Source organism: Platichthys flesus, chromosome 2, assembly GCF_949316205.1.
Source record: "Platichthys flesus chromosome 2, fPlaFle2.1, whole genome shotgun sequence".
In the NCBI taxonomy this organism is placed as follows: Eukaryota; Metazoa; Chordata; class Actinopteri; order Pleuronectiformes; family Pleuronectidae; genus Platichthys; species Platichthys flesus.
Window position 1 is genome coordinate 8,005,630 of NC_084946.1, and position 16,354 is coordinate 8,021,983.

The 16,354-nt window shown below is 43.1% G+C and overlaps 1 protein-coding gene across 3 annotated transcripts in view; it reads right to left on the reverse strand.

Moving 5' to 3' along the window:
- sulf2a (sulfatase 2a) overlaps positions 1–16,354 on the reverse strand; it is a 33,990-nt gene that overhangs the window by 13,399 nt on the left and 4,237 nt on the right. For all 3 annotated transcript variants that reach the window (XM_062396152.1, XM_062396159.1, XM_062396143.1), the window contains exon 2: positions 11,331–11,396. The gene's annotated coding sequence lies outside the window, so the exon portion shown is untranslated. The remainder of the gene's footprint in view (positions 1–11,330; positions 11,397–16,354) is intronic.

Below are 16,354 nucleotides of genomic sequence, written 5' to 3' on the forward strand. Positions count from 1 at the left end.
TGAGTCTCAGCAAAACTCATTAAAGATTGGGGTTTGAGAGGAAGGGCTGTGGGAGTAAGCTTGCAGAATATGAGATCATAGGGAATAGACTTCTAAAAAATGTTTGAGGGCCAAGGATCATCTGAGGTTTTACTAATGCCAAGTGATGCCTGAAAGTCAGGACACAGAAGGAAAGTTTTGCACTTCAGTCATTTGCTTGTAAAGATGCTCTAAGAGACAGCAGCAGAGCATTGCCAAATAAAAACTTAATGATGCCTATCATTTATTGATAAGACTGAATTATAAATGCTGTGACAACCGAGCTAGCCATGTCACAGCACGGACATGATGGTAAGAAGGTGGCATGAGTGGAGGGATGAAAACATACACCAGATCTACAGGCAGGTGTTTGACACTGCCCAACAACACACATCTGTGCTATAATAGTTCAAGTGAGGCAGTGAGGAAGCTTTATAAATCTTCCAAAGACTTCTCCAAAGTGTTAATGTACTCCCCCCCCAATAAATAAAACACCTTGGGCTTTGAAACAGGCATAAAGTTTGATTCATACAATCTACAGCCCACTGAGACGGCTGGGACCACAGACAGAATATGCGAAAACCTCAGAAAGTACACTTGCAATTTAATCAGCAGCATCTCATAATGCCTATAAAATATGGAGGCAAAAGCCCACAAATTTGAAGCCAAACTCCTGGTTTCTCTATCACAAATGTTCTGACACAGAGAGAGAGAGACGGAGAGAAAAAGACAGAGAGCGTGTGAGAAAGGGAAGGAACCTCTAGGCACACAGTCAGGAGAGAACAAAGCTTGAGCACTTCCATTGCAGATGGATTTTTTTCCCAAACGAGAAGACGAGCTTCACAGACCAACACTTGCTGTATAAAATAAAACAGAATAAAACCAAATATGGGAGCTGGGAACATCCACATCTCCTCTTTTCGTGCTGAAAAAACATAAAGGAAGTGGCCAGGAAAGTTTAAATAGACACATCCAGCCCTGAATGTGGCCTGATGCAACACCATCAAGCCGATCCCTTTGGTCATAATCGAGGCTGGCAGGGCTTTGCTAATGTGTGACTTTGTTCCCACTGGCCTGCCTCGCTTTGAACAGAATGTGCAAAATCTCCAAGGACCCTTGAATTTACCAACAAAAGTTGGTATTCAGATGCAAATTCTGCAACGACACGCATCTATGTGAAAGTTACTTTTTCTCAGAGCAGTATATGTGTGTGTCAGTGCAAGGAGGAGTTCTCAATACAGTATGGAATGCTTTTTTCATGATAATAAGAAGCCATGGTTTGCTGCCATCCTTCATCTATCTTTCTCTGCTTGTGAATCTGTGCCACCAGCACCTGGAAAACACTGCAGCAAAATCATTACTTTCAATCGGGCTCGTCAATCTCTCACCTACATGACAAAATACTATACATTCCTTGACAGGGTATTATTCAAGGACCTGAAACACTCTAACACTTGGTTAGAGGAATACTTACACGGTAACTACTTATGTGAACTGTTAATAAGTGACCTTAACACACTTTATGAGTGTATTATGAGACACTTATTAACATACTTTATGAGTGTATTATTAGAAACGTATTAACCCTAACCCTTTCCATAGAGTAACCAGTTCAGGATGTTGTTGTTGGAGTTGCCTGCCGGTAAACAAATTAAATCTCAGCTGCATCAAACTTGTATAAATGGTGTTTGGAAATTGGACTGTGGCATATTCTTCTCTCACCACAGGGACGGGAGGTGTAACAAGATTCATCTCAACGTTATTCATATTATTTCTTTGACAACTGTGTTTTTGATAATGTTCGTTCACCAGGTTTACTTAATTTATATTGGTCAATGCTATGCAAATATGTTTCATAGTTATGTAGTGTGTCTGATGTTGCCCATGTCTCAGGCTACATCCACAACACAACGTTTTAGTTTAAAAACCCATTACTGTTGCTATGTTTACCCCTGCCGACCACAATACTTGATTTTTCAAGCGCAATGGAGAAGTTAGGAAAAGCTGCTGTTCTGATTTTAGTTTGAAAAGAGGCAAAAACTGAGGTGTTGGTTTTTATCATTGTTACTTAGGAAACACTTACAGTTCTATCTCATCATCGGTCTAAGAAACACTGTTGTTGTTTATTGTATATTTCTCATGGATCCACAGTACCCACACATATTCAGTGTACATTAATGGTCACATTAAGGTTTGTTAGTATGGATTGAGATTATTACTGGTATGGAGGTAAAAGTACTTGTGTGAGATCATTTGAGAGATAAAACAGCGTTTTAAAACAATTTTTTTCCACAGTATGGATGTAGCCTCAGTTGAAGGCAGCTAGAATTTTTTTTTTTATATAAATCAAAATGTTTTTCTGAGTCACTTCCTGTCTCTCCCTGGTGTATTAGCTCAGCCTGTGACACTTTATTGTGTAAACATGATAGAATGTATCGTTTTTACAAGTGAGCAGTGCCGTCATTTCTCTGGAGAGTACAGTCTCTTCCTGACAGCGATGTTAAGCATCCTGGTTTTCCAGCAGTCATCCCATATGATCTGTTCTACCACTGATCTCTAAACTAACAGCTTATCAGTCATTCATATTGACTTAACGAAATCTAAAACAATGGCAGCACTGTCCGCCCAAACTGTCTGTGCCCGGACTGATAACCCTGAAGTCACATTCAATGATTCTCCAAGTGCTCTTTGTTTAAAAACTCTTTTCACACATGTTACTTCCTAATCACCAACTTTAATAGTTGTGAATAACAAGAGATAAAGCGTGGGCTGGTCCCATTTAGCGGGAAGATTTAATTTAGATTTCCTTCAGGTTCGGATATGCTTGGCACTTGGCAGACATTCTGAGACGACAGTCAGAACCTGTACAGCAATTTTCAGTTTGAATACTCAAGACAGTGGTAGAGAGCAGTGGTTGGAATTTAGAAGTGACTAATGAGATTTCTGCTGAGATGAAGAAACTCAAGAATGACATTTTGCTCTCTGCAGTTAAACTATTTGCCTCAAAATTTTTTTATTCTTGTTCATACACTATATTCTTCCTCACCTTTAATACTGTGTGGAATGTTCTGCCCAGAGAGTGAAATATCCATGAGTGTAATTTTAGCACTTAACACATCATTAATCCTGCAGTGAATCTGTTGCTCTGAGAAAAGGAGTGAAGCTGTGATGTGTTCTGGCTGGTGAACTGGAGGGAACACACACGCACACGCACACACAAAACGCACTACAACTTACATATACATTTGTCTGCATATTTTTCCCCAACAGCAGTGCTACATAATGTGACATTTTAGCCAGGTCTATACAGAAAGGTTTTTCTCATTACGCCCTAAATTTCCCTGACCTCATCTTATACTATCTAAATCCTTATGAGATGAACTAGAGCAGCGACTGTGAACCAGGCTTTATCACCCACCATCAGCGTCCAACCTCACTTATGCGGCTGTGACTGAATGAGGTCAAATATTTGAAGCAAAGGATCCAAACATTGTGAGCAACCTCCCCAGAATAGTGGAACTTGTTTTAGCAGCTCAATAATAATAATTAATTGTTTTTGAAGAAAATGTTCAACAATCAAATGTATGTGTCATGTTTGGGTGTCCGCATATTTTTTATGATGTAATTTTCCCTGTTTGATTTATGGTGCAAATTAAATTCACGCAGTAGTGGGTAAGTTAAGTGGGGTTATAATCAAACAAACTGATGAATTATAAATGCAGATACAGACTCTGAGAAACTGTCCTCAGAAGTAATCTTCTGGTATCCCGCCATCATCTAGAAGATGTCAGCACTGAGTTAGAGCTTTGTCCACATCCAGACACAAAATCATCTCCATCTCTGCAACTCCAAAATCCACAGCGTCCATTATCTCTTAAATGGTTTCCATGAAGGGAGAGGGAGTGATGGGATGGCGGGCAAATAGTTTGCTGAAGGAAATAATACGGGGGAGAGGAAGAGGGAGAGAGTGAGAGTGAGAGGCAGAGAGAGGTAGGAAAATAAAGAGACTGTATGATGGTGTCAGTTCAGACAAAAGGCCCAGTCATGATGTGTTCTCGCTGGAGAACAAAGAGCTCCGACAGACTCCCTCGTTTCTCTCTGTTGACTAAAAATGTACACCATACGCACACACACGCGTGCACACACAGACAGAGCAGCAGACAGACACAAACACACCCACACTCGGCGTATCAGACCTCAAATTTCAGTCTCCAGTGAGGGGACAAAAAAGCAGAGAACAGCAGTTGGACTAATTATCTTTGTAGCTGAAGCAGATGAGCAGCATCGTATTGTTGTGTTGTTCTCAAATGATTTGGCCCTGGCAGCATTAGAAGGGCATCCCACAGCTACTGTCTGCCTTTTTGTCTCCTTCAGGTTTAACAAACTACCTCAGTGAACATATTCCTCATAATGAGCTTGGACTGCAGCCACGACACAAATAACAACATCAAAACCTGCAGCAGCGAGAGGATGTTGTGGTGAATTCAGTTGTCATTCACACACGTCCACCTCCTTTTCGTTGCCAGCAGTAACCGTTTGGCATGTGGGGCTAGCGTGGTGGTCTACAGGTTTTTTGAGCGGGCTCCAGTCAGGTTCCACGGCAGGGTCATGGCATTTACCCCTCCTCCACTGCACCCCTGCAGTACGCTCCATGAGACCCCAAAGAGAACACAGAGGTGTTAGAGAAAATACAAACAGAGCTCTGATTGTCCCTGCCTCGGGTTCAACCCCCCACAGCCCCACCTCCAGGGGTTTAAGACTGAGAGAATGAGCAACTGTCAATGGTGTTTTGTAAATACGTGGCTGTTTTCGCTTTAGATGGGTTTATTCAGACGTCTGAGGGAAATGCGCCTGCTTTGCAGTCCGCAAGCGTCCTTGCCTTTTCCTGTCCTTTTGAGATTTGTATGGGAAAGCCATTTGTGGTTCATCTGAAAGAGCGACGCAATCGCCAGCTCCTTTGAGACAGGGGTTGACAGCAGAAACAAGTGAGCAAGCTGGTGGACATGGCAGCCTGCTGAGTGATGGCTGTTTCTTATTGGCACTTATTGACCAGAGGAAAAAGCCCCCCTACAGTGTGTCACATCTCAGCTAAATGGATTACAGACAAATCAGCTGGGGACCATTGTTCCACAGACCTAACTACCTCACTGGGACCTCAGTGCAGCCAAGTGACTTCCGTATGACATTGCATAACTGCTGCACCAATGACAGATCAGGCATCAGTCGAAATATGATTCCGCAAGGACTCCATAACACTAAAAAAGCTTAATGAAAGGAACATTACTGGGATGGAAAAAGTGAAATGTATCTACACTATAATAATAATCATCCTACATCAACAAAAATGTTGTCTACCTCTGGTTAATAAACTGCACATTTGTTGATAAATTAGACCACATATCTCAAATTGAAGATTTGAAGCCATCATTTGTTGTGTTTTAATTACATGCCATCTTTCTCTCATCATCCAATTGGCACCTGCAGTGGGGACGCTCCTAATGGCCCTGACGTAATGATGATTGCAGACAATAACAGTTTCAACTTTAGGTAAACAACTTCCGTCTGTGTGCTGAATAAATAACTGAGAAATCAATATTCTGTCTGAAAGTTTCAGTTCAGCTGCTGCAGATGTGATCACTTCGCCTGATGAATAATGACGACTGAAAGAGGCCCTCTAACGTAGCGGAATGTTTCACCATGTGGCGCGGGGGGCCATCTTATCTGGTGTTGAGCACACCCTTGGGGGCTGGAGAGGTGACGACCACTTCTTTACTTCTTCACTCCTCCCTTTCTCTGTCCTAACCCCCCCCCGTCATCCCTCGCTGGCTTTCTCCGGGCCCTTTTGTCGGTGGATTACTGGGGTTTTAGAGACGCACACACCGATACTTCCCTCCCCTCTCACAACCACACAGGGGTTTAAGATTAGGGCACAGAGGGGAGACCTCCACACAATGATCTGAATTACAGAGGCTTTCTATGTATGACCACTTAAATTACCCCCATTTTCTCTTCTCCAAAATTCCCCACAGAGATCTATTCAGACCTTGTGGTTTTTCCCAGCAGGACGTTTGGGCTATTTGTCAAAACCCAGGGCATATATTTAAAAAAATGAAACAAAACATGCTGATCAGCTAGAGTTTTTAATGTATATATTGTTGTTTTATGTCCGATTGTTATGTCCGATTGTTATGTACAATGCACCATCCACACCAAGGCAACATCCTGTATGTGTAAATATATTTGGGAAATAAAATAATTCTGAATTTGCGAATTCTGATTCACTGAGTGTCTGGTTTTTCCTAAATTCAACCAAATTGAAGAGATCTGCGATTGTCCTTCTAATCATCAATAGTAAATGACCGATTCAGAAATGACCAACGCCAAACAACAACCCTCAGGTGAAACCGCAGTGTTGTGTAACTGTACGCAGACGACACACGCTGCCCACATCCTCCTCCCTTCATCTTGTGAGAGCTTGCGAGCTGTCTCCTCATCTACAGGTCAGTATCCACCTCTCTCTGCCTCGTCCCTGGGACAGCTGCCCAGACAGCCCATCTGTCTGTCCTGACCTGTGTTTGAGACCATGGGGGGAACCTAAGTGGCCGACAAAGGGGGTCTCTGGCAAGTTGCCCGCCCGGTAATGACAGCTAAGCTGCAAGTGGCGTGCCTGACGACTCTTGAGGTCTCCTTGTGGTGTTGGAGTATTGATATTGTATCTGGTTGCAAAGGGCTTGGCAGCCTTTTAATGAGAGCTCAGATTGATCAGGCAGCAGTGGCGCTCCCTTTACTGAGGGTGATGCTTATTGGCTGTCCCTGCAGGGATGACCTCCCGCTGCTCTGTATCACTGACACTGAAAAAGGAGACAAATATACTCACAGACAGACAGACAGACAGACAGACAGACTCACCCATATACACACACATTCTGTTAAATGTAGAGATGCTAAATATGTCAAAACGACTGATAATATATTCACGTTTCAGTTGAATTGCCAACAACCGAAAGCTCTTTTCAGACATGCACTGAATTCCGGTGAATCTCCTGAAACTATCCTGAGGGGCTGAATGTGAGAACGCAAATGTCAGAGTCCGTTGCTGCATACAGTACATTGTCCGGAGTTTCTCCTGCCAGCACCCTATTAAATACTCAGGATAATGTCAAAATGAACATGTGAGAACACAGCAGGAGATTATTTGGAAATTTCTAACATGCAACGGACCACACACTGAAAAAGAATGAAATAATACAGATAACTCATGATGAAATAGATGTCACACATTGCTTTAAAACTAGAGCTTTTGGCAATAAGGGGCCACGCTGGTGTCGATGAGCTATGTTTTGTTGACAACACACTGACTCGACTTTGGTTTTCTAATGCCAAACTTGTTGCAAAATATTGTTTTCCTTGTCAAATTTTGTTTTTAAAATAATATATTCACTTCACGAACATACTCCTCTGGAGCATCTTGAAAGAGCCTCAGTCAGTCCAAAAAGTTAAAATACCACCGGCAGTTATAGTCAATCTTTCTAAATATTTAAAGGTAAATCTCCTTGATAAAGAGAAGCTTTAGTTAGTGTCAACATATTCATAAATCAAGATATCAGAACATTATTCTGAAGCATGTCCACATCCACCCACACACACTTCACTGACTGATAGAGAGAGAGAGAGAGAGAGAGAGAGAGAGAGAGAGAGGGCAGATAGAGAGAGATAGAGAGGGCAGAGAGAGGGCAGAGAGAGAGAGAGAAGGCAGAGAGGGCAGAGAGAAATCACTTTCTTTTATGTTGATGTTCTTGCAGTGTCACTAACTGGACAATAGAAGTATACATAGTTCAGATAAATAAATCCGTCATCCTCTACAGAGCCACTTCACCTTCTATTCCTCCTCCTCCACTCCGCCTGCCTGCCTCCACAGGCTCATGTCAAGGTCACAGTAGTGGTCTCTGAGACGCCAGTCTCTCCTATTAGTCCTCTATTAGGTGCCTGTCAGCGAGGCAGCCAGCTGTCAGCCCCCCTGTGGTTGTGATCATGACCCCCCCCCCCTCAGACTTTGGATCCCCTCGGGGATCGACAGCATGTAAGTAAAAGGATGGAGGTAGAAATTAAATCCCTGCTCGCTGCTCAGGGGAGAGGACATTGTGATTACTTTTCTGTGGCCTTTGCTACTGAAGCAGTCAGGACACCATGACACCGCTGGCGACCGGTCACACTCAAATATGATTTGGACAAAAAATTCTAATACCGAATGCACAGAATTGACACAGGTGGAAAAAGGTACATGTTCCTCCCTGTCACCTTGACTTCCAGTTTCCTCCCTCTCTTCTCTCTTCTATTAAACATGAATTAGCAGCGGCCCTGATCAAGTTCATCACCCTTGTGTTGTAATTAGCGTGGTGTCACAGCTCGGACTGGCCCCATTTCACTAATAGAGTCATTACAGCACCATCAGCCCGCTCTCTGACCTCAGCCCCGACATACACCTTCAAACCTTCCTACCGCACCGCCCTGTTGGCTCAGATGGAACATAAAGCATCAGACTGGACAGGAGATATACCCTGCTTTTCAAGCACAGGGGGATTAATAGGCGGCCATAACCTTTTACTGTGGATCACAGTGTGCGCGAGAAAGGTCAATCAGATTCATGAGAAAAGCGTCGTGGATAATTGTCCGCACTTAATGAATGTTGTATAGCAGCAAGATCGCTGTTGCACACTCCTATATGAGAAGTAAAACGCATTAAAAATAAATGGGGAGCAAAGACAATTCAACACTCACATAAAATGCCCTATAAATTCATAAGGTAAGCAGATGAGAGAGGGACAGTTTCCTAGACTAAGGACGATAGAGCAGCAATTTTTTACTGCTGTAAAGATTCAATTAATTATTCCCTACATCGTAGTTAATGGAGGTTTGAACACTATAAGCAAAAGCAGTGAGGATTCCTGCATTTTCACAGGGTGGGCTGTGATGATATACTTGGTGTCATCTTGTGTTTGGTAATCTCCTTGTTAAACATGGCTGTGATTAAAAGCTATTAAAGCAATTATGGTAACGGCAGGAGAGCTGAAGATCAGATGAGAAAGAAAAGGGGCTATTGTGGTTAGATGAAACCTCCTTTCAGCACCATCGCCCCAGATAGCTTAAGCTAACTGAGTGGTTATGCAAGTGCGCAGAAGACATATTTCTCTAAGAGTAGACACATAGAGAAACCCACACATACATTCACACACTCTTTTTCACATCCTTCCAAATACAGAGCCAATTCCCAGCCATCAGACGGGAGCTGACACACAGCAAAAGAATGAGCCGCTCCTGTGTTGTTACTATAAAGCTTGGCCTGAGTGCCGAGCGGCCTCTCTGTGTGTGGTTCCGCAGGTTGGCACGCTCATAGGGGGCCTTATTGGGGTTGCCATCCTGAGCGTCAGGCAGCGTGCCCGATGTTGACAAAGCCTGGTATCGCCTGCTGTCAGCCCATTCTGTGTGCACCCGGCGGAAAGAATCAATTAGGCCGAGCTCACAACAGAGCACTTTAATATTTGACTTTTAATCAGTGGGCAGAAGGCAGGCTGGAGCACGGAAGCAAGCTGGCAGTTTCTGTTTTGCTGATGTGGAAAATGAGGGTCAGGAAAATGCTCCCAGAGCCCAAACACGTGCATCACACACCCCCAGGAGGGTTGGGAGGAATCAGTCTGAGGTTGCTGCCAACAACAGGCTAATCCCCCCAAAGAGTTAAAGGGAAGATATTCCTTCATCAATCACAAGATTGATCAAAGGCACCTTATGCAACGAACGTTCAAGGAGTGGATGATAAATATCACATTTCGTAAACAACCAGAGCTCTGTTGAAGGGACAGTGGTTTAAGAGGAGAAGACTGAATTGACGAAGTCTTCACCCAGCAGATGAGCTGAACCTTTGAAGAGTTTCTCTTGGAGACTTTTGGTTTTTATCCTGCACTGCCGAAGGCCCCAACTGCCAGCAAGATGGGGATGAAGAAAGGGAGAGGTGAACACTGTCCTCATGCTGTGGTTTTGAAGTGGAGATCAGTCCTCAAACAGAATACCTTACCAAAGGTGCGTCATTCACCTGTCGGCTCTTACTAGTGTCATGGAGACGAGAAGGAAAATCAAAGTTCAGATCCCTCAAAGGTTCCGTCCCGAAAAGTTACAAAGCCAGGGCAAATTTTACCACAAACCAAAAAGAAAACAATCGCAGCTATATGAGGAGCCGTGTGTAGCGAGTCATTTGTTATTCAAGAAGGAGAACTAATTACAGTCACACTGATACTGATGTTTTTGCAAGTGATAATGAGTCAGCTGTGCACAGCTGTGCATGTATTATGGCCACATGTGCTGAGAGCTGCTTCTGCTGCTGCTGCTACCAACTGTTCACACAGGAGGACTCTGATCACAGCAGCAGCAAGTATGTCACTGGTAAACAGCCAACAGGACAGTAGCAGCCCTGCAGTCCTGATGAGTCGGGATATGGCAGTTTCATCGCCTCTTTACAGCATATTTGCTCATAAATATTTCTGTTTTTGAAAACTCAGTGCCTCTTAAAACGGATTTAAGACATCAAATTGGGCTCAGTTATCACTGCTTGTTTAGGAAAGACATGAAGCTTGTTTACAGCCTGAAACCCCAGGGGGTGAAAGCCAGTTTTTCTGCTATTGATTTAATAATTTTTTGCTTGCTCGTTAATTCTCACGACTATTGTCCCTCAGCCTCACCTCACCACCCACTCTCTGCATATTTCAAAGTTACCATTTGAACTGACGGCCACTGACGGGGGGGCGTCTGCTGTGACCACAACACAAGCCACAGCTCGCTTTGATCAGAGATTCTATCTCAGTGGGGCCAACAATAACCGTCCTCTTATTTGTGCAGAATGAAATGCTAATCACTGGCAAGCAGATCAAATGAGGTGATGAGATGTGAGACTGACTGAAGCGATGTGCGAGTCGCCTCTGGAGGTGACGCATCGACCCCCCCACATTAAATTAAGTGTTGACGTTAACCGTGGGCATACTGTGTTGTTTGTTTCCTCAGACATGGAATCCATGGTAACAGGAACAGTAATCTGAACCTTACTTATTTCTTGTTAGATAGAGGACTGATAGGAAAGATGACTATAAATAATTGGAATAAACATAACTTTGCATGCACTGACTCACATCTGAAAGTAAACATGCAAGAAAGTACATAAAGACACCTTCAAACACACATGCATGTTTAAATATAGTGTGAGAAGGAGAGGAGAGGCCAGAAGAAGATTTCCTCCTCACAGTGAGTAAGTGAGTGAACAGCCTTACCTTCCTTCTTAAACAAACTGTCTCAATGTTCTCTTCTCCCACTGAACTCAGTCTGACTGCCAAGTTCTGTAGGCAAACACAAAGTCCACAGTGGATGATTAGTTAGCAGCTCAAACAGAGCAAGCCTCATCTCATGTCTAAGGAATTCAGGGTTGCTTTAAAGAATACCAGTACACATATTAAAAAGTAAAAATATCATAAATAATGAACGTATTCTGATTCATCCATGCCTCTGTTGTCTCTTTCCTCCCTAACAAAAGCACTTGGTCATTCTGAGTCCAGATGCCACTCCCAGCTCCACCCCTCCTCCCTCACATGTGCCCCGAGGATGGGGACACATCTGCTCCAGACCAAAACACTGACAAACAGTAGGATATGGAGATAAACAGCCACACATGGCATTGCAGTCTACATGGATGTCTCTGGAAGCATTCACACAAGATAAAATCCATATTGACCGATGTTGTGACGCCTGAGGGAACAGGCAGTATTTCAGAGGGTGGGTGGGGGGGTTAATTACCCCTCCGCCAGAAATAGAGCAGAAATGGTCTCATTTGTAACATTATTACCTCTCACCCTGCAGGACATTTTTTGTGATTGTGATAATAGTCAGCTTGTTTGTAATGGCATGTAAACATTGCTCACTTTCAGTCAGGCAGACGAGTAAATCCGCATGCTTTAAAGTAAGTGTCAAAACCAGCTGAGGTACAGAAAAATAGCTGTTTTTAAAGCAGCTTGTTCCATCCGGCTGCCATCTAACACTGTCTCTTCGTCTCCAACAGCCGCTAGTTGCGATCATGCAAGGCCTTGTTTTGTGTCTGCCCACGAAGACATGTTGACAGGACAGGGAGCTGTCTGATCTGTGCTCTTATAGGTGCAAGCGTCCAGCATGTAAACATCTGAGGCGGGTCAGACCAGCTGAACCCTCCATAACCACACTGGGAGATCTTGGGTGAAATGCTTTGCACACAACAATGTGACTATACGCACACACACAAACATGTTTGTACTTCTATCTTAGACAGGCATTGGCATAATGCATTCCCCTGCCCCTTACCCTAACCTTAACCATCCAAACAAAATGCCAAACCCTAAACCTTACCCCGAACCTAATCTAATCCTAATTCTAACCCTAACTCTAAAACCAAGATTTAACCATCAAACAGCCCATTGAAAAAGTGAGGACTGGTCAAATGTCCTTGTTTTCCAAAAATGTCCTTACTCTGTAGGTTCTATGCTTAAAATTGTCCTCACAAAAGGTATGAGTACAGGAAAACACACACACACACACACACACGCAAACACCAACACACAACCACACCCCTTTGGGTATGCACTAAAGCTAAGAATACACCACAGAACCTTATAAGCCCACACATATCTCAGTGCCAAGGCACGGCTCTGACCCCAGCTGCTCTCTGCCTGAGCCTGCACCGCCAGCCACTCATGGGCATCAAAGAGAGGTGAGACTGGACACCCGTGTCCATCCATCTGGAGCAATGAAAAAAGCTGAAGAGCTCTGTCAAGGCTTTACTTCTCACAGTAATGCTTATTCCTAGATAGCCGACCACATAACAGACAGACATTTGAAGCCCAGGAGAAAAGAAACAAAGACGAGGAATTGTCAGACAACAATACAATACAGCAGAGACATTATTTATTTTGACAGGATTGCATTTGGCCAAAGATGACATCCAAATAAACTCGCAGCATTCAGCAGACACTGCGGGTTGCAAATGGCAGAAGTGATTTACTTTCTTTTCTCTCTCTCGCTAAAATAAAGGAGTGACAGATTTAATATAAGTAAGCAGAGCGGGGGAGGATGGGAGGGAGGTGGGATTGGAACAGGCTGCGGGTGACAAGGCAGTGTGACAAGCGTGGCAACTGAGAAAAAATTCAGCACCTGGCCTTGTCCTTGATGTGAATAAGAGGATGATACATCAAAAAGTGACAGGGCAGAAGGATGGCTATTACCCAGGCAAAGAGGAAGAGGAAGAAGAGGAGAAACACACTATTTTTAGCAGCGGAATAAAAAAATATGGCAGGGTTTCATTTAATATACTTTCCCAGGCAGCGTTCCTAATGAATCATGCTTCCCTACTTACCAGGGGTAGGAATCGTAGAGCAACTTACGATGCACGCTGGACAGGCCATAATAATGATAATATCACGATAGAGCGAATATGTGATAATCAATATATGTCAAAACAATCATAAAGTTAGTCGTCATATCTGTCGAACTGAACAATACAAAATGCCCCTAAAGTGCTTTATTTGTCTATTTATTCACTACAATTTGGTGTCAGTTTCATAGTTTAAAAAAAATTGCATGAAATCTTGTGTTAGTGCAGATTTAGTCTGGAACAAACACACTGTTAGTTGTCAATATCTTAATGTGCCATTATTCCAATGTAAAATAACAATTATCTGTCAGAAAGAAAAACAGTTCTTAAGCAGAACAGGTTTTTCAATCTTTGAATCAAATTTACTGAATATATGATATGATAAAAACGAATTACTGTAAAAAAAAATCATATAAATAATCATCTATCACAAATCAGGACGATGACATTCTGCCGCATTGTTTTTTTTGTCCTGCCCTGATTCATTACAATTATATGGTGTTCTTCAAAAACTGTAACAACATTCAACAAGATCAAATACCCAAGTTGAGAAATAAAATTAACTGAGCGACTCCCTATTCCTTTGACTCAGATGAGATGGAATGAGCTGTATGTCTGCTCAGGCTGATCCTGATGAAGTTTGACCACAGGGGTAAATGAGCAGGAGACCGTTCCCCTGTTTTCTTTGGTCGCCGCATGTTCCCTATCGGGCAGGAGGCTGATTGATTTCAGTGGGCTGGAACCCCTGTTCTGCCCCTATTGATCCCTCATCCCCATCTCTGTCTCTTCTCCAATTAAGAGTTCACTAGGCTGCCACTACGGACCTCTTCTAATGAATACCACCTTCCTGCCAACATTTCAATGTTGCATTCACTCCGCTGCTGCCATGTCTCTGGTGCTTTCTCACTGCATTTCTCACTCTTGTCAGCTACCCCTCTTCTTGAGCTGTACTTAAAGCTCAATCACATCTGAACAATAAGGGTGGAATTGATCTGGATTTGTGATGAGGTAGCTGATATTGGGTGGTGGGATCAAGGTGAGTCAAGGAGTCCCACAGTTCATTATACATAAGCATTCGGGGGTAGACAGTTCAAATCTCTGTACATCACTGGAAATCAATTGCTTCAACAGCAGCTAGATTTTAAGGATTAGAGCGAATTTGAGCTGGTTTGGATGTAGAAATCTGGGCGGTGTCTGGGTGTCAGGCGAGGAAGATCAAAAGATTCATTAGATTAGAATTTGATCAAACACAGTGGAAAGTTGTGAGGACAGACCGAGGTGGATGAGGAGTGTGTGAGAGGGAGAGTAGTCGAAATGAGGGATAGGAAAATCCAGACAAAGGATCCAAGAACCTGCCCGACACAGAATCCATTTAATTGTCAGGTACATACAGATACAACCAGAGCTGGTTGGAACAACGGTCCGTTGATCAGCCCACCTCGGGGGTACAGTCATATAAAGCAGTTCAGTCACAGGTCAGTTGTGCCCCGATGCTCCCAGCCCTAAACCCGTAATCCCAATGCTTTGGTGGAGTGAGAAAATCCAATTTCAGAGATCTGTAATTCCATAAACCTTATTAGGCACAACAATGGCTGTGACAATAAGGGAGAGGCATGAGGGAGGGGTGAGGCTGTCGAAGGCGGGTGTGTAGCTGGAGTTGTGACCAAGCTAAACACAGGGACAAGAGAGGAGGATGAACACAGAAATGGAGATTAAGGTAGAGAGTCGGAGTGTGGCAAATTAGGGTAATGAAAAAGACAGAGGCACTGTGGCACGGTGCCACATCTAGTAAGTTACCATGACTCGGTACCAAATGATGAAATGGGCGACACACTGAGGATTAACAGGGTAAAACGTTCATTTTGCCAATGTGTCTGTGTCCTCTCGGCTGTTGGAGATGCTGTCCCGCTTTCACCCCAGCCCCACGTTAGTTTGTAATGTCCTAAATTTGTCATAGCTCTTCTCTTTTTGTTTCAATTTTTTTTTTTTACTTTCATTTACTACATAATCCTGCCTTTGCTCTAAAGAGATCAGAAGGTTGTGGAGGATTGTTTTACACAACAGTACATGGAGAGAATGGACTTTCACAACAGAAAGTCACGGTGTGGTGTGGTGTGGCTTAGCGTTTCCAACAATCCCCACTAGATACATCCTGTATTAATTAAATTGTAACATCAATTTGCAACTTAGACTGCTGTTATCTGAGTGCTGTCATTGATTGTCTATTTAAATCCACAAGAGTGAGGGGTGCCTGTTCCATCTCACACATACCTCAGTCTACAATCACACTAATACGTTGTTTTTGTTTTTAAATCACCTTTTCTATGTTTTACATCTTGCATCCACACTACTCAAGTTTGTTGAGCCCCAAAGCTGAGACTTCTGGAAACACTGTGAGAACCGTTTTAATTTGGAAATTTAGAAATTCCAGGGTTAGTCTGAACAGGCAGAAACACTAGCAATTGCTTTCTGACTTTCTTATCTAGAGAGAACAGAGTGAAATCCATATGAAGACTGTAGTGACCAAAGGTATCACATGTTTCAGTAATATCACGGTATCGATAAGTAAGTTGAATAATAATTTTATTGAAATTCGAAAATTATATAGCACCATTTCACACCACCCCTTTACCTGCACCTCTAAAGCACACCTCTGACTTTCTCTGCTTAGAAATCTGGAATAAATCTGTAGCTCTTTCACTGCCTGCTGCTCCCTCATCCACAGTTTTACACTCAAGAGATGAACATTGCTTGCTTGCTTCATCAACTAAATCGCCAAGGAAATTATGGTTATTACAGATTGAAACAGTACAACTAACTGTCTGGAATTTACAAAAGTAAACCTTGAAACCTGTACCTGTTAAATCTTCTCATTCATGACGAATCCTTTCCTGATTCTTC